This window comes from Falco rusticolus, chromosome 5 (genome assembly GCF_015220075.1).
Source record: "Falco rusticolus isolate bFalRus1 chromosome 5, bFalRus1.pri, whole genome shotgun sequence".
In the NCBI taxonomy this organism is placed as follows: domain Eukaryota; kingdom Metazoa; phylum Chordata; class Aves; order Falconiformes; family Falconidae; genus Falco; species Falco rusticolus.
In genome coordinates this window covers 78,359,009-78,380,163 of record NC_051191.1, presented here as the reverse complement: position 1 = coordinate 78,380,163, position 21,155 = coordinate 78,359,009, and positions in this window count along the sequence as shown.

The following is a 21,155-nucleotide window of genomic DNA, read 5'->3' as shown; positions in this document are numbered from 1 at the left end:
ACCTTATAACTAAAAAAAAATCTGATGTTTTAAGGTGACCGTTGACCAGCTTTTACTCCATTAAGTATACAGGTTTTTCACGTAATGTAGTGATGCATTAAACTGCAAAATATTTTGGATCAAATATCTGAAAATACAGACTAGACCATAGATGTCCATGACATCAGTAAAGGGATGCGTTAGTTCTCTAATTCAAACTAGTACATTGTTAAGGCTTCAACTTGACCCCAAATGACATAAAGGATGACAAAAATAACTCATGCTTACCCTGGGGCAAGGTTAGATAGGATACAGCAGCTCCGCATATAAATATTTTCTTTTTAAGAACACTTGGAGAGCAATGCAGAACAGAAAAGCCTTTTTTTCTAGCAACTGTAGCAGAGTCCTGATCTTGGTGAGATCTTCCAACAATTTCCACAGGCCAGCCTTACCCTGTTTAGACTTGCTGCCTATTTCATCATATGCCTCTTCAATCAACATTATTGATTATTACTCATGAATCCTTGTGAAAAACAGTGTTGCCAATGTATGTGATCTCTTTTGAATTTTTTTTCTGCCTTCAACAGCCACAGTGGTTTTGGGTTTCCTCATTTTAGTTTTTCCATGCTTTCATTCATTCTCAACAACATAACTCAAAACCACCTTTATTAACAAGGCCATGCAATACTTTGAGATAGGCCTCTCATAAGGGAGTTCTACAGGGTCTCAGGGATATCAGTTATAGAATTCAGTCATTTTTACCGGAGTACTCACAGATACTATGTCTTGAACTCATCTGATCTGTGGGATTCTGTGAATGTAGGCAGATCCCTTAAAAGATCCGGTTTTTCCCCCAGAAGGCTTACAACCTAAATGTTTGGTTTTCTTAGCACAGATTTAAAGAACTACAAGAAGGAAAACAATCTACCTAGAGATGATTACTCCATCTGAAAAGAAAATTATGCAGAACTTATTTTTAAGAGTTCTGCATCAAATTAAGAGGTAGGCCAGTCTCCTGAGGCACAGGTATTCGAAGCTGGATGTAGAAAAAGATCCATCCCAGCTGAGTCTCTGGAGGGAGTCAGTTGCCCTGTTTCAGCAAATGCCGGCTCTGCAGGAGGCAAAGGAGGTCAAAGACTTTGAATCCCTCACATGTCAAATGTTGAGAGATGGCCGCTCATTCTCATCACATGTATGCTAGTCTTGCCCTTTTTTTATTGGAGGTAACTTCCATCAGAAGATAAAATTTGGGCTCTGGAAAAAGTTACTTTACACTAAAGAAGCAAATCCCACAACATGTTATATTCCCGGCATAAATATTAGTTTTCTGACTCTTATTTTGGGCCTGTATTAGATTAAGTATGACTTGGGCCACAGAGCTTTGAAGCTCTAGACCAAAGCTTTTATTTTTGGTCTAGTATTTAATAAGATCCAGTGAAACTGATTGATGCACTTGGGAAAATGCTTTTGATTAGCCTTTGTTGCTGAGCAGTGAGGCCCACAGCAGATCCACTGGAGCACACTGTACCCTCATGCCGGTGTTCCACCAGGCAAATTACAGTAATTGGATGAGGAATTCTGAACACCTACATTAAAAGGAGTAAGAGCACATCTGAGAGGAAATAGTATCATCTTCTTAACCGTCAGAGACTGAACACAAACCAGCTTTTAACCTTTTTGGAGATATACAAGGGCAATGAAGAATCTGTATGAAATGGATAGTGCAGACTGTCTTAATCCCACAAATATTTATTGCTGTCCCAAGCCAACAACTCCAGAGGTTGTTTGGCTTCAGATGAGATGATAACGTGTGTCAGAACCATAAAAGAGTGGTTGCATTTGATGTTGAGATGTATGTGTCGCTCCTTTGTTATGTAATAGCAGGAATAAATGTAATTCTTCATAAAAAAGAAATCCCTCTATCTGAAAAGAAAGCCTGCAAGGCCCTGGAGAAGATGTTCAAAGTGCTTGCAGTTTGTCATGGAAACAAATGGTGTCTTCCAAGAAATAAATACAAATGAAATGCTATCTGCTGTACAGTTGTCAGGCTCAGAGTCACTGCAGATACTCTTGCCTCATTTGTCAGGCACAGTCCAATTTCCAGAGTGAACGGGGAATTTTATAACTGTCATCCGCTCGTCACAAAGTTTTTATGCTGCATCTTCATGGATTGTTTTTGTCAGGATCAGCCTTATCACCATGTGCATCAGCATTATCAGCAGTGTGCCCGTGTGGCCAAGGCCAATGGGATCCTGCGGTGCATTAGGAGGAGGGTGGCCAGCGGATCGAGGGAGGTGATCCTCCCACTCTGTTCTGCCCTGGTGAGGCTGCATCTGGAGTGCTGTGTCCAATTCTGGGCTCCCTGGTTCAAGAGACAGGGAGTAACTGGAGAGGGTCCAGCAGAGGGCTATGAAGATGATGAGGGGACTGGAGCATCTCCTGTATGAGGAAAGGCTGGGAGACCTGGGCATGTTTAGCCTGCAGAAGAGAAGGCTGAGAGGGGAATCTTATCAACAACGTCTACAAATACCTTAAAGTTGAGTGTCAGGAGGATGGGCCCAGGCTCTTTTCAGTAGTGCCCAGTGACAGGAAAAGGGGCAATAGGAACAAATTGCAACACAGGAGGTTCCAACTGAATATGAGGAAAAACTTCCTTACTTTGAGGGTGACAGACCAGTGGAACAGGCTGCCCAGAGAGGCTGTGGAGTCTCCTGTGGAGGGACTCAAAACCCTGTGGGATGTGACTCTGTGCAGCTTGCTCTGGGTGAACCTGCTCTAGCAGGGGGTTGGACTAGATGGTCTCCAGAGCTCCTTTCCAACCCCAGCCATTCTGTAATGCTGTGATCATCACATTGGGCAACTGCATGAGCATGGAAGGGCACGATCCTTGCCCTAGTCAGCTGGATTGGAGAGATGCTACTTAGGATATCTGATACTTGAAGTCTAGTTCCTTCATAAACTGGGGAATTTCATAGTATATCAATTTCAGCTCATTGATGTATCAGTTGATTTATATAACATAGAATTTGTAGCTGGGATTTGGTCTGGTATAGCAGGAGACGCAGCTGAATTGTAAGAAGGATGGTGCTAATTTAAAGGAGCCTGTGTCTATGCTAACTTATATAGTCCTGCCGTTTTCTGTGTCTAAGGGACACAGAAATCATCTTACACATCAGCAGAGTACGTGTCAGCCCTGAGAGTGTGAGGGCTGCATCCAGCCCTGGCTCATCACCTCTGCACTTCTCCAACATTCTGATTTTGAATGATATCAACCAAGAAATGCCAGAGAAGGGTGATTATTTTTTCTCTGCTTGCCATTAGCTTTGCCTTTGGCAACAGCTGCCTCTGAAGATACAGGAAAAGCTCGTACTATTTTGCCACCCCCTCCCTTTCCCCATTTTGACCCATGCACACTGTACGTGGCTCTGCTCGCACCTTCCACGCATTTCCCACCTGCCATCTCTCCTGTCCTCCAGCTGAAAATACCACTTGGGCTGCTTGAATTTGGATATGAGCTGGCTGGGCGTCCTTGGGAGATCCTAACAAGTGCCTTTCTCTGCCTGCCTTTCCACTGCTTCCCTCCCTTACCGTTGCAACCTCTTCCCTCCTGGTTAGTTTGCAGTTGTGACAAGAAGCAATTCTCATGCAGTAAGGGCACAAACAAAGCAAAAACCTTGGCCAGGGAGAGGCCTCATTCCATTTAGAAATTTATTCTCATGGATGGACAATCTCCCTATTACAGGGTTTGACATTAAATCCCATATTTGGGATTTAATTACCAGGACAGTGGCAAAACCCATACTGACTTCTGTGTTACAGGCGCAGCATTGCATACAGGGCTTACCTGCTTAGAACTCCAGTGTCTGATGTGCACAACAGGATCCCTTTTGTCTGCAGCACACAGCACCCATCACTACAGAAGTGGACGCCTTGTTCAGTTTGTGCATGCTTACATGTGTGTTCATACCTGCTTACATGTATAAAACCATGACACGTGGCATATCAGAGACAGGTAGACCTATAAAAAGCATAGGGAGTTATTTTTTATTATCGTACAGTATACACTAAAGCAGGATTCAAATTGGCACATGGGGAGTGATCTCATTTTTGTGAGAGGCAGGGTAAGTATGGATTGGGATGACTAAGGAGGTCAGTGAAGCCAAAATATAGAATTTATGCATAAAGGAGAAGATAGGATACAGTCCATTCTCTATCAGACCCTCTGTAAGACTTTATTTTTCCTGTACACTGAGGTAATTTGAATAAAACCTTAAAAAGGTTACTGATCTTTCCTCGTTTTGCGTGTCATTTGACAGTAATACAGTTTAACAATGTGTCAGGGGAAAAAATAATTTTTTCAGTTTAGTGTCTGTAGGAAAGGACAGAGATGCTCCAGGCAATACACAAAGCAGGGAAGGACATCTCTCTCCACAAGGCAGGCTGCCCTTGGCACTAATCATGAGACTAAAGAAGAAAAGATAGATGTGGGGAAGATAACAGTAAGCAGCGGGTTTACAGAAAGGCATGCCCAGAAATGGATCTTGCTGCATAGAGACAGGATATCTGAAATAAGTTATGAGCATTTTGTTTAAAGTTTTGTGGGAAAGGAGGATTCTTGAGGAGGACTGTGAAGGTGAGAGTGTGCAGTTGCTAGTCTCCTCTTATGACCTTTTAAACTATCCAGTGTTATTTTAAGTCCTAGACTCCCATGTGAAAATGCTTCCATGAGCAGTGCTAAGTTTGAAAGTTGTGCCATATAATACGGATTTCCCATACAAATACAATTGGATCTCGTCTCTCATGTGAAAATCTTGGCTTTTCCTGTGTTTTGATAGCAGCAACAGTTTTTCTGGACTTCAGCAGCCTGGACAACGGTGCATCCAAAAAGCTGCTATTAACTAAGTGCACATAAATCACTCCTGTGCTCTATACTGAGCTCACCAGGCTTTTGTGCATACATGGAATAACCCTGTGTCACAGGACGGAGTTCAAGCAGACTCTGCTTTTGCATGCAGTGGGTAGTCACTCGCCACATGTACGTTAAACCTGACATGCTGGGCTTGCATCGTGTTCGCAGAGCTGCACAGGGGAAACTTACCTTTTCAGGGCTGCAGAAGCCACCGGTTAGCATCTGTGAGCAAAATCCTCCAAAATCCTGTGTACTGGAAATACTATCCTGATTCTGCCTCTTGGGAAATTTAATTCATCTGCTAAGTCTGCAGTCCAGCCTGGCTCCTTCAGCTGTTTTATAAAGATACTATTAGAGTGGTGAGAATACTTTCTTGAATTACATCTTCTTCCTAGAAAAATAAATATTCCTACCAAGGAACAGAAATAACAAAAAAGCTCCTTACCACCTGATTGCTGGCAGGGACTAAAAAGGCAAGCACTTAAATATTTTCAAGGAACTCACAAGTGAAGTAGTTCTGAGCAGATGTGTCAAGTGTGGCCCCTTATGGATGGATGAGCAAGGGGAAATGCCCACAGGGAATCCCGTCTTGTTCGGTGCTGCTCCCATTTGTCAGCATTGGTGGACCTTGTCAATGCTGAGAAATTTGCTGGAGGGAAAAGACGGGCTAAAAGAGCAAAGAACAAGAAAAACCAATATAGTGACTCAGAGTATCTCCTATTTTGGGTTACTGCTGGTGATTGGAAGTGAAGAATTGTAGCTGTGATCCTGACCATGCTGCTTACTATGAAGCTGGGATTTAAACCCCTCCAGCTCTGTCAATGGACTGACATCTAGTGGAGGTAAAATAATGGGCTGCAGAACTCAACCTACGATCATCTCTGAAGGACTATGCTGAGTTCATATTATTCACTGCAGATGTTCAGTTAATTCAATTTGTTAATTCTGTTTGTGAAATATAAAATAATTTCATCAGTGCATCTATGAATCTTTATTGTGAACTAAAATCATAGGAGATGATAGGTAAATTTGTAGCATTTCATTTAGCCTACACAGAAGTAAGATCGGGATCTAACTAAATCACATGAAGCCAAGGCTTTAGAAGGTTTTCTGTACCCACAATACTGTGTCAGCAGATAAGCTGTGTAAGATGAGTGCAACAGGACTGGGATTTGTATTTTGGGTGGTAGGAAACAAACACCAACAAAGTTTGGTTTTGGAGCATTTGTGAAAGCCAGTGTTATGTCACCTTAAGAAATAATATTTAAGAAGATACTATTGGTAACTCAGAATTGGCCACATACATTATCTGTCTATCTCTAAGGACAAAACATATCCAATTTATATAGAGTTGTTAAGACTGACTGATGGATACAGAACTGAGAAATGAAGGGTTGAAACTTCAGTTCCCAGAACCTTATTCTTTAGGTCTTTGTCAATTTTTGCAACTATAAGAAAAGTTTAATAGTCATGACAAAAGGGTAGTGAAAATTGTGAGTATTAATTTTGGTATAATGCTATGAAACTCATGGAGATCTAGTTAAAAAATCTCAGATCTTATTTTCTTAGAATTGTCCTATGCCAGTGTCATATTCCTTTGAAAAAAACATGCAACACAACCTAAACTTTAAGAAAGGGAAAAAATATTGCTATTGAAGTAATATCTTCAGAAGATTTCAGATTTCTGGTTATGAGGATATTTTATTGCTTTTTAATTTCGAAACCTTAACACACCAAAAAAATACCTGATGAAACTTTGCTGTCATAACTGTGGACCTGAAAAAAAAAGAAAATTATGTTTCTTTTAAACCAGTATGTGAAGGCTTTCCATAAAGTGCATGGAATTATGTATCTAAAGCTTTGATTCGTTAATGCTTTACATGTTTTTTCCCAAAAGATCATGTCAGTAGACTAAAGCTAAGTGATATATAGATTGGTGTTTTTTTTTTAAAAACACCATCTTAATTTACTTAAACAGCCACAGATATAAATGAAATTAGCTAATTTCCTTCTGCATGTACTGATTATAAGATTTAGCCTCTGCAAAAGTCATTATTTGTATTTACATGACAGGATTCTGATTTTCTAAATTTACAAATCCCACGCGCTGTAATGACTTACTATGGAGCCATAAATTTCCCTGCTCACATGGAGATAAAAGAAAATTTTGAAGGAGGGGATTGTGCATCTGTTCACTTGTGTAATGTCCTCCTTAAGCCCAAAACTCAGAAAATCAGCCCACTGTGTCTACATCTGTCTGTCACACTTGCTAGATCTAGACCACATGGGTTTTATTAGCCTCTCCTCCCATTATTTACCAGCCTCTGAATGTGCCTGGTACTTCAGTAACACTGCATGTGGTTATTAAGTAATATAAATTAATAATAAAAAAAATATTAACTATTAGTATGGTGCAAATGCAGACATGTTCAAGACACTGTCAGGGATGGGCGAGCCTGCTTTCTGATCTCAAAAAGTGCTGATATTCACTGAATACAAATACCAGTTTCACTGGAGGGGGTGAATAAGGAGAAAACCTAGTGGTGAGTCAGAGGTGGAGCCTCAGTTGGCAAGAACTGGGTCTGGGATTATGTTAGTCTAAAGCCCCTCCTGACTCCTCTCTTCCCCTTTCTCCTTGCCCAGGAGTTTTGTTACCTGGGACTCTGCAACTGCGCAAGACTCTAGGTCTTCCCATTAGTCTTGGGAAAACCTCGTTTGTCTCCCTTCCTGTGTGGTCTGGTTTAGAGGCAGGGTGAGAAGGCGGATAAATAAGAATATGGCATTTGTGTCTGTTAAACTTAAGTTCTGTCTTTTATCCATGCTTGCCCTGCACTGATGAAATAGCCATCCTTGCCTGCAGGGTGAATCAGCATGGCAGGCTTGTCACGCCCCGGGGGCTGTGCTCAGAAGTAACAGGCATCGGGGATTCACACTGGTCAGCACCCCAGTACAGGGAAAGATGCAGGGTGAGTTATTTCTCGTATTATTAATGCAAGGTAAGGGGCCTGAACTCCACAGGCCACAATCTCTGCTCCTCTGCTTTTATGTTTTATGCCAGCATCATCAAAAGCCAGAGATGTATCTTAGACAAAATCTCCTGAGTTGTTTTTCCAGCCAGAAACTCCATCTAGCTACATCTGGTCTAACTTCCCAAACTAACATTCCCTTACTCCCTGAATTGTTGGCGACGTGGACAGTGGGATTGAACACACTATCAGCAAGTCTGTGGATGCCACCAAGCTGAGTGGTGCAGTCAACATGCTGGAGGGAAGGGATGCCATCCAGAGAGACCCTGACAGGCTTGAAAGATGGGCCTGTGCAAAACTCATAAAGTTCAACAAGGCCAAGTGCAAGGTCCTGCACATGGGTTGGGGAAATTCCAAGCATCAATACAGGCTAGGTGGAGAATGGATTGAGAGCAGCCTTGAGGAGAAAGACTTGGGGGTGTTGATGGATGAGAAGCTCAACGTGACCCAGCAATGTGCACTTGCAGCCAGAAAGCCAGCTGTGTCCCGGGCTGCATCAAAAGAAGCATGACCATGAGGTCGAGGGAGGTGATTCCCTCCCTCTGCTCTGCTCTTGTGAGACTCCACCTGGAGTGCTGCGTCCAGCTCTGGGGCCCCCAACATAAGAATGACATGAATCTCTTGCAGTGAGTCCAGAGGAGGGCTATGAAGATGATCATAGGGCTGGATCACCTGTCCTATGAAGACAGGCTGAGAGAGTTGGGGTTGTTCAGCCCGGAGAAGAGAAGGCTCCGGGGAGACCTTACAGCGGCCTTCCAGTGCCTGAAGGGGGCCTACAGGAAAGCTGGAGAGGGGCTTTTTACAAGGACGTGTAGTGCTAGGACAAGGGGTAATGGCTTCAAGCTGAAAGAGGGTGGATTTAGATTAGGTACTAGGAAGAAATTTTGTACTGTGAGAAGGTCCCTTCCAACCCAAACTGTTCTATGATTCTATGATTCTATTTACACCTGCACATGCCTGACTTCTAAATACAGACTGTAGTTTCCCAACACCATCATGCACAGTTGGACTAAAGAGGAGTCACTTCACAGATTAAAAGCAGGTAACAGTCAGTTTTTCCTAGCAGAAAACAAAAGTTTATAACACCGTCATGTTAGGCAAGAGTCTGAATATGGTGTGCACCTTCATTCCTGAAGCAAGGAGTGCCTCTACCGAAGAATCTGTTATAAATCACATTTTTAGTGAGACTGGCAAAGCTGCATAACTCTGGCCTCAGGGAATCTGTCTAATTTGTCAGCTAAAATTCAGTCTCCTGATAGAAAACTAGTCCATTCATGCTTCGTAAAAGCTAATTACCCATGGAAGGAATCTGCTCAGGGAACTGTCAGCAGTGATGTGGTGTGGCACCATCATCCGGATGGGAACTTCCCTGGGAAGGTCGACAGAGATCCCTCTCCTCCTTGTGTGTAGCTTTAGCCATACAGCTGCTCTCCCCATCTCTCTTCTATATGTGCATGTTGCTTTATGGCATGGTCAGTGGGATGTCCCGAGAGAGAAGCGTCCAGATGTGTGCTTTTGCAGGGAAACTGCTTGCACCCAGTAGCAGGAGAGGTCTGGAAGTGACAGGAGCTTGCTGTGGTTGGGATGGTCTAAAAGAGTCAAGATTTGTAAGGAAAAGTACATTTTACTAGACTGTTAACAGATTTGCAGAAACCAGAAGAGTTCTTATGTACCCGCATCCTTCAGACCTGCAACAGAAGCTGCTTACAAACTCAGTGTCACTTAGGTATCAAGACAGAAGGGACGCAAATAATGTACAGCAAGTGGGAGCTTCCAGAAATAGTCCTGGGAAGCAACACTACTTAAATTCTTAAGAATTTATTTTTTTTGTAATCATTCATGTGCATTATGAACTATAAAAACTCCAGCACTGAATAAACTGCTACAGATTTAACATTTCCCATACCAGAAAAGAACTTTTTTTCTCTACTGGACTAATGAAAGTAGTTACAAAGATTTTCTAACTACAGATCATAGTTTAATTCCCTTCTATAATATTAAGCGTGCAGTATATTCTTTTTCTTCTGGGAAATAAACCTCTGTTGTTGGTCCTGAACTTTGATGAATTAATTCCTCTAGCTCTATTTTTTTCCATCTTAGAAACATTTTTGAATGATGGTGTTTTAGCACTGCTAAACATGTAGCCCAGACTTTGAGTATGGCACTAGAATAGTGATGAAAATGGAGATGTTGGAACAATGGTTGGATCCTGGGAAAACATGATCATTCAACATTATTAACAACCATTAGCAACTAGAGGTTCAGTACCTGTCAAGGCCAAGTTACGATTCTGTAATCTCCAATTGACTATTTAACTTGCTTTAAGAGTTATTCATCATGCAGTTATGAAGAGGTCTTCTGAAGTGAATTGTATTAAACAAGGAAAATTGCTTGGAAAACAGTTATGTCTCACCCCAACCTATCTATAGCCACTTTTTTATTTGTTATTATAGAAAAAACTTAGTTAAAAAATACTGTTACCAAAAATTGTTCACTGCAATTAAAGTGCAATGCACATTGACTAAATAAGCCTGAGTTCAGCAGGTTGCTGAAAACAGTGCAAGTTTGCAAGAAACTGAGCAGTCTTGGGATGATTAGCAACCTTAAAATAACACCGGTGTTTTAAGTTTCTTGATGTACCAAGGCCCCTCTGTGCTGTTTGACTGCATCAGCTTTCTGTGTTTGTTCTATTAGATGGCATCAATAACCAGTCTTTTCTCAGAGTGCTGTGTAGAAAAGGGAGCATAATTGTTAGAAAAGAGGTCTATTAAGTGTTTGCTTTTAAATCAAAGAACACTTTTGAAATATTAAATAAAGAGGGACTACAATATGTAAGTCACTCCAATCCATCTCAAAAACACTGATGCACATTAATGATTTACTTTGGCTTATTCATCTATTTGCTTTTGTATTCAAAACGTGGCATTGTTACCTTGGTAACCCCAATATCTTAGAATTTTAATTATTCTCCATCTAAAGTACACCCTCTTCAAGAAATTCATACAGGTTCTCATAAGAGCACTTTTCCCTCTTTTCCCCGTTGTTTGTAAAGGAAGAAAGAATGACTGGTTTTGTTGTGAATGGGGCATTTTTGTCTTTTCTTCCTCCCCTCTCCCATCCCATTAATGATAGCAGAGGTTTAAACATGATGGCACATTCATCCACTGTGTTCACTCTTTAACAATGTTCCCAGTCTTAAATGAGTTGGGCTGCTTACTCCAGTATCGATGCATACTGGTATCTGCAAAGAACCTTTCTAAGAAATTCCTTTCCTTACTTTAGAGGACACCTTCATTCTCCACAGTCTGACCTCCATATATTCCTTTAAACAAGAGCAACGTATCTGTGCTCTGGTACGCTGGTATTTTATTGGGGCATCATTAATTGGAACATATTTCAGCCCTTTTTACTGTTCATTGCCCTTGGTGCAATGGCAAGCATCAAGAAGAGGTTGCCAATGAGCCTCACAGCCCTGGTCCTGACCCATGGCATCCACTGTCAGGTAGACAAGGATGGAGGGAAGAGCAGTAAATACCCTGTGGTAGGTTGTACCTCCCAGAAGCCAGAGATGACTTAAATTATCCGCCTTGAAATTGGCCTCCTCCTGCACTGGTGGTGTTTGTCAATGATCTGGCTGAGGGAGCTGAGCCAGGCAAATGTGGTGGCTGCAGACTGATGTGGAGCTGACAGCTCTCAGAAAGGGTCAGTCCTGCTTTGCCCCGGCTGTCGGTTCCCACCCTCGCTCTGTTGTTTGAGGTCTAACAGTCACTTGGGGGAAGAACAAGCTCAGTCAGCAAGCTGATCCAGCTGGAAGGCTGGAACCCAACTCCAGGACTCGCCCTCCTTCCTGCTGCCTTCTTTTGGTTGCTGGTGGCCCACACCTCCCCACCTGCCACCCTGTGCTGCCAAGTGTTTCTGTGGCCACACATCCATCTGGGTTGGTGACCTGATCTGACTGTCCCACTTCCACCATATCATATTAATGTTACTGTCATTATTTTCATCAGTTCCTGATGCCAGTCCACCACGTGGTGGCTCAACACTCAAGGCAAGGGAGGAGTCGGTGGCCTGCAGGAACAAGGGACAGGGAGTGCAAGAGGGCAGGATGTGAGAATTGGTATTGCCACCCTTCTCCCAAAGTGTGACGGGTGATTTTGGGGAAGCAGGTCAGATCTGGAAAGAAAGATAAACTTTGCAGTTTGTGCTGGGCAGATGGCCACCTGTAGTGCTGTGACACAGCCTAGAGCAGCAGACCTAGCCCAAACTAAACCCCAATCAAGCCATACGCAGCTCCTGAACCAGAAAATTCCATCTGCATCCCTTCTGTCCCCTGCTGGCACAGGGCAGCCCACACCTGTCTGAGCACAGGGTAGAAACATGCCAGTCAACAGAAAGCCCTAGAGAATTAGGTCCGGGGGAACATGATCCCAAGAAGGGGCGAAAGGACAAAACCATAGAGTCCATCCCCTGAGCAGCTACAGCACAGGCACAGCCACATGCTCACCCTCAGCCCTCTGCTAATGCCAGAAATGGCAAGAAGACTTGTCGAGCACTGTAGTTTACATGGCAAATGAATGTTTGTTCCAGATGTTGATTTTTTTAATTAAGAAGATTTATTCATACTGATGCAGAACAAATGAAAGAAGTAAAAGCAAGCTTAAAGGCTCAGAAGTTTCAAAGCTCGTTACTCAACATTATTTAATTGCTGCGTTAATATCTTCTCATCCCTCATTGACCTCTGGCAAACAAAGCGCTGAGCTGACAGAAGCTTCCAACTTCCTTCCTCAATCCATGATTCTAAAAAATACCTTCTTTTTAAAGTTTTATTTCAACCTTTACAGACATTGTCCAAGAATCTGTCTTAAAAGCACCATCCTACTTGTCCTTCACATTTAAGAAATTTGTTAAGAGGACTTCACAGTAAGCTAGGTAGACTACTTTTTCTTAACAAGAATAAATGAGAGAAAATTCCCAAAGAAGTAAAGCCAACCTGACAAAACATCTTTTCTCGTGGTATGGTTTTTTTTTTCTTTGATTTATAAAAATGTCTTGTTAAGCACTGCAGGGTTTCTGAGGGAAAAAAATGTATGAGATCCCTATACAACAATATAGGTTAGACACACATGAAGCAGAAAAGATTGACTGATTTAATGATTAAACAAAAAGAGGATGTGTAAATGACTGAGGAATGTATCAGGGAAACATATTAACTGCAGTTCCTCGATGTATCTGCCTTTACATTCTTAATAATTTACTTAGAGCAGACGCTGAGGTGGACTGTTCCAGTTAGTTCTTGCTAACCTTAAACATAAAGAGTTTTTATTTATTTCAATCACAAAAAAATCCCATCAGACTATACCCACTTCATGACAGTTTATAAATCTATCTGTCTCAGAGCTGATGAAAGCTTTCCAAGTTTTGGATGATGTTATCTTTGTAAAATTTTGAATTTAGATAAAATAAAGTGGTTTTCAGATTTTTTCAAAAATAGTAACAATTTTTTTTTTTCTCAGAGATGTAATTATCTGAAATTTTCCAGGTTTTGAAGTAAGGATGAAAAATATTTATGAACATTTTAATGTGAAGAAGGAAAGAAATTTTCATTAGAGCTTTGCAGCATCTGGGTAAACCCAGAGAAAATAGAATACATCCTTATCTAGGTAGAAATCTCAACACAAAGCTACTTTTATTATCACAGTTTAAGTGTGGAACTGCAAATACTAAGTGTCATCAATATAGTCTCAAGGAATATTGTGAAAAAGGTTTTCACAGATTAGATTTGCTGGTTTAGCAAAAGAAATACTTAGTTTCACTGAATTAATTGGTCAGATGACCTTAATGAGCTCAAGCGATGGTAGTTTTTCCAGTCACACTGCAAATGAAGGTATTTTGGAGGAGTTACCTCCAGGAGATGAGCGACCTTCTACTAGGCACAGATGGAAAGTAAATGGCTTTGCAAATGGAAGTTACCTGGGCATCTAGAAACTCCCACTGACCTCAAACAAGGACAAGCATCGCTGTGACCCCTGTGCACTGGAGCCATTCCCACCTTACAGCCTGATCTCTTTCTACAGCTCTAAGCATCGCTGTTAATGGACAGGAGCTGAACCTGGGCTAGTTTGCTCTATAGTGGCTGATCCTTGGAAAGCCCTTACACTCTAAATCAGGTTTGGCTCATATATACTAACACAAATTTCATCTCCTCCTTACATCAGTGTGTGAATTTATTGGAAAATAACGTTTGAGTTTGCCCCTAGAACGGGTACAGCACAAATACCGTTAGGGCAGGAGCTTTTTCCATACTAAGGGAGAAAAATAGTCTGGGTCTCAGCTGACATTCAGTTTCTAGCACTTCCACTGATGTCTCTCAGCAAAGGTAGAACCATAAGATGGTGCCTGTTGAAATATGCTCAGTTACAGGCTCTGCTGGCACAGGACCTGTCCATGTCAGGCAAGCTACCAGGCAGGGAGGTGTTATTTGCATTGGACACTGGAGGTAGTGGTGAGAAAGCCACGATTCTCTGCGAAAGATGCCCAAGAACAGGACAGTCTCTGTCTGGGGGAGTTTGGCTGCTACCAGCTTGAGTGAGATCTGAACTGATGACCATCAAGTCAAAAGGTTCTGCAGTTCATTAGCTGCTTCATGCGCCAAACCGCTCTATCACACCATTTCAGATTGACCTTGCTACAGAACGTGTCTTTGTATAATGCAGTGGAGTTTTGCTTACTGCAATGTGTGAGTTACTGCTAGCTGGGGCTAGGGGCAGAGCTACTCAGGGATAAAAATGGGATATAGAGTTATAATTGCCTCCTTGGAGTATTCTCCTTTCCTTGCTCTAGCTGAGAATGTGCTCAATTACTACCCCTATTAGGAGCATATTATTCTCTCCTTCATGAAAGCTTAGCTGTGTTGCCTCACAAATTATTGGAAAAAAAGCTGAAGTGCCATCCATTTATGACCACTTCCATGTTCCTCCCACGCCTGCAAAAGCACCCACAAAACTTGCTCACTCACGCAGCCCTGACCATCCCTAACACTGTGAAGTGGTCTCAATGTGTGCCTGTTAAGAGCGGTGAGATGTAAGAGAGGAAGCCATGGCTAGAAGTTAGAAAGGAGAAGCCTGAGGTGCACTTTCCTCCTTGCCCTATCAGTTTGGAAATGGAGGGGTGCAGGGAGAAGGTAGTTTCTGGTTATGGCGCACATTTTCCTAGCTCAGCTTAGCTGGAGTACACATGCTTGTGGTTCATCCTCACAGATGCCATGTCAGGCCCTAGGCCAATACAAACACCAAGTCTGTCTTCAATATATATAGTGAAAAAAATAGTTCCAGCTCACTCCAAATTGAAGTGTGCTTGCAGAGAGAGGGAGGAAATGAGGAGGGCTCTAGTAGTTGTAGCTGAGTAATGCTGATCTCTGCCCTTAATAGGTTATGTTGTGGAAAGCACAGCTATTTTCCCTAGCTGGCATGCTTTAGAGTTGATTGTAATACAAATAAAATGGTAATCAAACACACCAAGCCAAAGACCCCGGCGAAATATATCTTAATTCTGTAGGATAAGAGTTTTGCCAGGGCTGTGTGGGAATTATGGTGCCAGCATGCCCCATACTTTAAGGGAGATACAGGTACTTTATGCCATAGTTCATTTCTGATAAAGACATATTATCAAGTGACATGGTATTTGTTGATTTTGTCTTTAAAATAAAATGTTGTAAAAATCTGTAAAACCACTTCCCCCAAACTCAGATGCTGGTAAAAACATTCAAACCTGACATCTAAATAGGCTGAAATCTTGAAATCTTTTTAGTTTTCTTGCACCTGGAGATCCAGTCATCCATGAAGCAGAAACAGCATGAACAAAATAAAACAAAACAAAACAAGAACTTTCAAGAAAAGCAGCAACTGAAAAGGATCCTGATGAGCCCTTGATCAAAACTGGAGACAGAAAAATAAGAGAGAAGTTAACTTTATTTGCAGGTGTTCAGTCACTAAAAATTAAATTGAAAGCAAAAGAGACCATATAAATTAATAAATTATTCATGCCAATTAGTTTGCTAAGCATAAATCCATGCAGTATTCATTGAGAATAAGGATCCCAGTCTGGTTTCCTGGCCTGATTCCAGATAAGGTAATTACATTGTCCCTACTTAAATTTCCTTTTCAGTTCAGCACGATGTACTTGTCTTCCTCTCCAAAAACCGTTGTCTAACAAGTCTAAAGCCTGCCACTTGCCTTTCAATTCGGATAGCTTTGGGTTTTGCTGCAGGACTCCTTATACCTCTACCCCAGTAAGCTTTGTATTTCTTAGTCTGATAGCATGAAAAAATAGAGCTCGTCAGAGCATTGCTAAATCCTAATATTTCTAAGATTTTCATACAATTAAATACTTTAATGCCCTTGAGAGAAAAGTTTCAGCCATGCCAGAGCCACACAATTCAGCCTAGAAAGGGCACTGACATTGCCCAGCCTCCAAAAGTCGCTGTGTGTTTCTGTCATTAGTTAGGAACCAAATTTCAGTCAGGCTACCCTCTCCAGATATGAACCTTGCATCTTAATGCTTCCCTGTGGGCTGAGGATTATCTGCATGTGACTTCAAGTTTTGGAGCAAGCTTAAAAACATTTCAAAAGCAGCTGAAGGCTGTTCCTGCAGCTCCACCTTTTGGGAGCTGAGGATCAACCAGATTGCTTGAGTTGGTTATTTTTTCACTAGAGAAGGGCTTAACCTTGTTGTATTTGTTGCTGACATTAATCTCTAAAATGTAAAGAATAAAGTGCCTTGGAGGTTTTAAAGATGCATTGATTCCTCACAGAAAGCCTAAAATGCATTAGTCTGGAGATGCTTTTATTCCGAGCAGTTTCCAAAGGCTGATCAGTATCAGAAAGGACCCTGATTTATATATATACTTCTCATCATCATAATAAAAACATTTTCATCTGTCCTTTCTACATAAGATTCACTTGAAATCATTATGCCAAATTGAGATGTGCGGCAAGTAGACCATGTCAAATATAACAGCATGTGGTCCACATTAAATTCAATACTATTCTTGTACTTTTAGAGATGGATTTGGTTTCTAATCCTCCACTTGCAGCCTCACAAGTGATTGCAACCTAGAGACTTCATGCAGTAAGGTGCTGAGTGCCTTCAGCACTGCTAGGTAATATCTGCGCTCTGATGGGAGGTCAAATTATCAGGTCCCTTTTAAAGAGGGCCCAGCACACAGCAGGAGGAGATGTTACCCTGTGTTTGTGGGCTGAAGGCATTTGAAACATACAGAAAGCAACCTGGATACTGTGGACGTTCAAAACCTGTGTTTAGACTAGAGCACAAGTCTACCTCTCTTATGAAAAACAGGAGTGTGCTGGAGACTGCTGAAGGGACTGAGCTGGAGTTTGCTGGAAGTTATGAGACATACGGCTTCCACTGGGACTTGATTGAAGTCTGCAGTGAGTTTTAAGATGAAAAGATACTGCGGTGGCCAAGAGTGATCTTTAAGAGAAAAGAGACTCATCCCAGAATAAATATCCTCACTTGTTGGTTCCAGAAACTGGAGGGATGAGTGAAGAAAAATTAGTAACTCACAGATCAACAACATAAAATCCTTTTTACCTCTTTTCACTATTCAGCCCTGGATTAAATTGCTTTGATGAATATCAGACATGTATTTGCCTTTCATCACTTTCATCTTCTAAACCTTGCCCCCAGACTTGGCATCTCTGTTTCAGACTACTAAATATTATATGCGCACAGGAGCAATTTGGTGTATATAACGATAGGCATGATTGTTAAATTGGTTTCCAGTGTCTTTCAGGCTGTGTCCCTGCAGAACTGCAATTAAACACTTGACAAACCACAAGGCTATGCTAATCCAGCTTCAGAAATCTCTGATGGCAAGGATGGCAGTCTGCCTGCCTTCTCCACTGAAAGACAGAGATGCAGCATTACTCAGGCTCTTCTTAAAAATACACTTTTTCCCCTTGGCTTGGTGGTTCATGTTTCAGCTGTAACATTCTGCCTGAGTTTGCTTTTGCCATGTAACAATCTCCTCTTTGTTTAGCTCGGCTACCTCATTTCTCTCTATTAGCCTTTAATCCCTGTCAGGGTTTCACCTTTGCAACGATGAGGTCACAGCTCACGTTGATTGGGAAAGGAAATCCTGATGATTGTTGCTGACAGAAAGCTGATAATGCTGGTTTGGGCGGCAATAAATTCTCCGTCTCTAAATGAAGACTAATCTTTGAGCCAGAAATCACCTCTTTCAGTAGTTTTTTTGGGCCTCATTCACAAATATTTTCCCATGCTCAAGCTGCTTGACCTTTGGAGCATTCAGTGCACCTATGTTATTGTGCAGAACTGTTTTCCAGGGATCAAAACAAGCAGCCATCTATCAGTGAGAGGCAGGTGAAATTATGAAATAAATCAATGATGTTATCCTCATCGGGAATGCAGTACTTGGAGCTCTCCATAGCCTCTGCAGCCCTAAGTGCAGAATTGGTGTCTGCTGCTGAGCAATTCTGTCCTGTCAGCATTTTTATTTCTTCACATGACTGTTGTTGTCAGGACCAGTTATTTTTATTTTTTTCAGGACAAAAGTGCATCATGTAGAGAGATAAAAGAGGTGAGCAGGCAGGGTTTGTGCTGTTAAATTCATGTTGCTGACCTGATGAGTGATTCAATAAAGATAGTTCTTAAATAACCCTAAGCAATGCAGATGCTTCTTTTACAACATCATAAATGCTGGTTTTGGTGCAGTTCACCACTTTAAATCAAGTACAGTCATTGGACTGGCCTTTCCCTGCTGCAGTATCCATTATATGCAAACTCCTTGCACCTCCTGCAATGATACAGCTCCTTGCTGGCAGTGAGCAGCAGGGAAGTTCACCAACAGATGAACGAGGAGAACTTTATTGGAAATCCAATAATTCAAATAACTGACAATCCTGTCAAAAACTTAACTTCTGCACATTGCATTGTCTTTTTCTTTCTGTTCCTCCCACTGTTCCCAAAACAGATGTTCCTTTAGTACACTGCAATCTAATCGAGTCCTAGTGTCTTATCTATCTGAGTCTCAGTGCTCACAAATGCAGCTTTTTTGTGCACTAATTCACTCCTGGACAGCTGCATCCAGGCTCAGTGCTCATAAGAAATGAGAAGCTGGTGGTTGAAAGCTTCAGCTCTCTCTCTGCCAGTCCAATCTGACTATTGTTTTTGTCTCTGCAGCAGGCTATAGTCACTCCTTTGATCAAAATAACCCTGGACTTGGGTCTGAATACAGATTTGAACTTTACAAATTGGGTCTCCTGCATCTAACAAAGTGGGCATTTTACTCCCTTTCCTGCTAGCAGCAACAAAACTCCCCGCTCCTGTGCACAGCTGGTAGCATTTTAGTCAGGAAATCCCTGTGTAATCTGTTATAAACTTTTTTATTCCTTCTACAGTGTGTTGGTCTTCCCAATGGTGGAAATCCACCATTGCCTGGCTGCAATTCTCTCTGAATACAGGCTCCAGCAGAGCTCCTGAGGAGAGCAATTCAGGTGCCCGAACACAGACGTGCAGCGCTATAATAGATGATTTAGGCTAGCTGAGGTATCTTCAGCAAGCCGGCAGATGTGTTGTAGGAGCTATGGAAGATACACACCTTTCTGGAGGGTCAGCCAGAGCCCACGTGGGTTGTAATAAAATCTTGAAAAGATCTCATCTGATTTCAGATACCTGCAGCCCATCCAGGCAACACCATGCCATCAGAGGGGCAGATTGCTTCTGTGCTCATCAGCTGAACAGATAAGTTTGACGGTACATTATCAAGTTAAAAAATGGATCATTATATGATGATATAGAAACCAGCACTTCTGTGTTTATACTGATACTCCCACCTCTGCAAGGACAAACAGTAGGTATGTATTATAATCCTTATGCCTACAGGTAGCTACTTTGCATATCTTATACATGTCTGCATCTGTCTGCGTGTATCAGGTTTTCCAATCCTTTTGTCAACTAAACCTACTGGCCTGTGAGTTAAACTCTTTAGAGGAGAAAGGGAAGCTTTGTTCCTTGAATTGTTTTGACTTTAGGATTCTTTCCAATCTTGGTTTAGTGAAAACTCTAACATTAGCTACACTCTATGTGCAAAAGAAATTTCTCATTAGGTAAATTTGGCTGCACTAAGACTCCTAAACCTGCCTCACACCCCCAGCCAAGAACCCCTTTTCACACATCCCCGTCCCGCTTTCTTTCAGGGACATCTCAGGAGTTCAGCGACAGTAACAAACACAATGGCTGCGGGTCAGACCAAAGGTCTAGTTCTCCACCTCGGACCACAGAGTGTAAGCAGCTACCTGGGAAATGCTTAGGTAAATTCAACCTGGAGTCCAGGGAGGTGCTGTTTTTGAAAAGCAGAGGCTAAGGAGCCAGTGCACACAAAGTGGAGACCCGTCTCCTTGGTACTGGGGGACCAGTAGCGAAGCAGGAAGAGTAAAAGCAGGAAAACATCTGTGGTACAGAGAGCGCAAGCAGGGAAGGTGGCCTGCTTAACTTGGTTTCCATTACCCGCCTTGGCTGAATAAGAGTGAATTTCCTTAATTGCAAGAACAGTATCTCTGCAAGGGATTGGGCTGGATAGTCTGGCTCTCGTTTGTGCCTTTCATTTGTATGCCCTGGGATGTTGGCGAGACAAAATACTGCACAAATGCATGGGTAAATACACGGCAGTGTAGCAGTCAGACTCAACGGGACCACAGCATCATCCCTCCTGCGCTCCCAGGACTCTGCTCCAGACTACAGATCTCACTGTTTTGTGCTGACTCCTTTGAGCATCTGACCATTTTCTGCCCATACTGCACAGCTCCATTTCACAAAATTTAAACCTTGAACTGAAAATGGGCATAGTAATACATCCTGGGAGATATATGTGGAGATATGCTAATTGCTGATGGATAAAGTCCCAATAGATGGCACTTATTTCTTCCAGACCAGATCAAACTTCCTTCCGTGCACTGCAAACAGTTTTTTGCGTCTGTCCCTTCACAAGTAGCTCTTAACAACAAGCACACTATCCTGCTTTGTGTACAGAACTGTTGCTAAAAAGAACATGTATTATGGCTTTAAAATAACTTTTTTTTATCTTACATTTTATAGATCAATATAACATAAAAGCTAAATAAAAACAAAGTCATCCTGATATTGCTGAAATATATACCTAACCCATCCAAACTGGCATCCTGAATGTTATTGCAAAGAAAAAA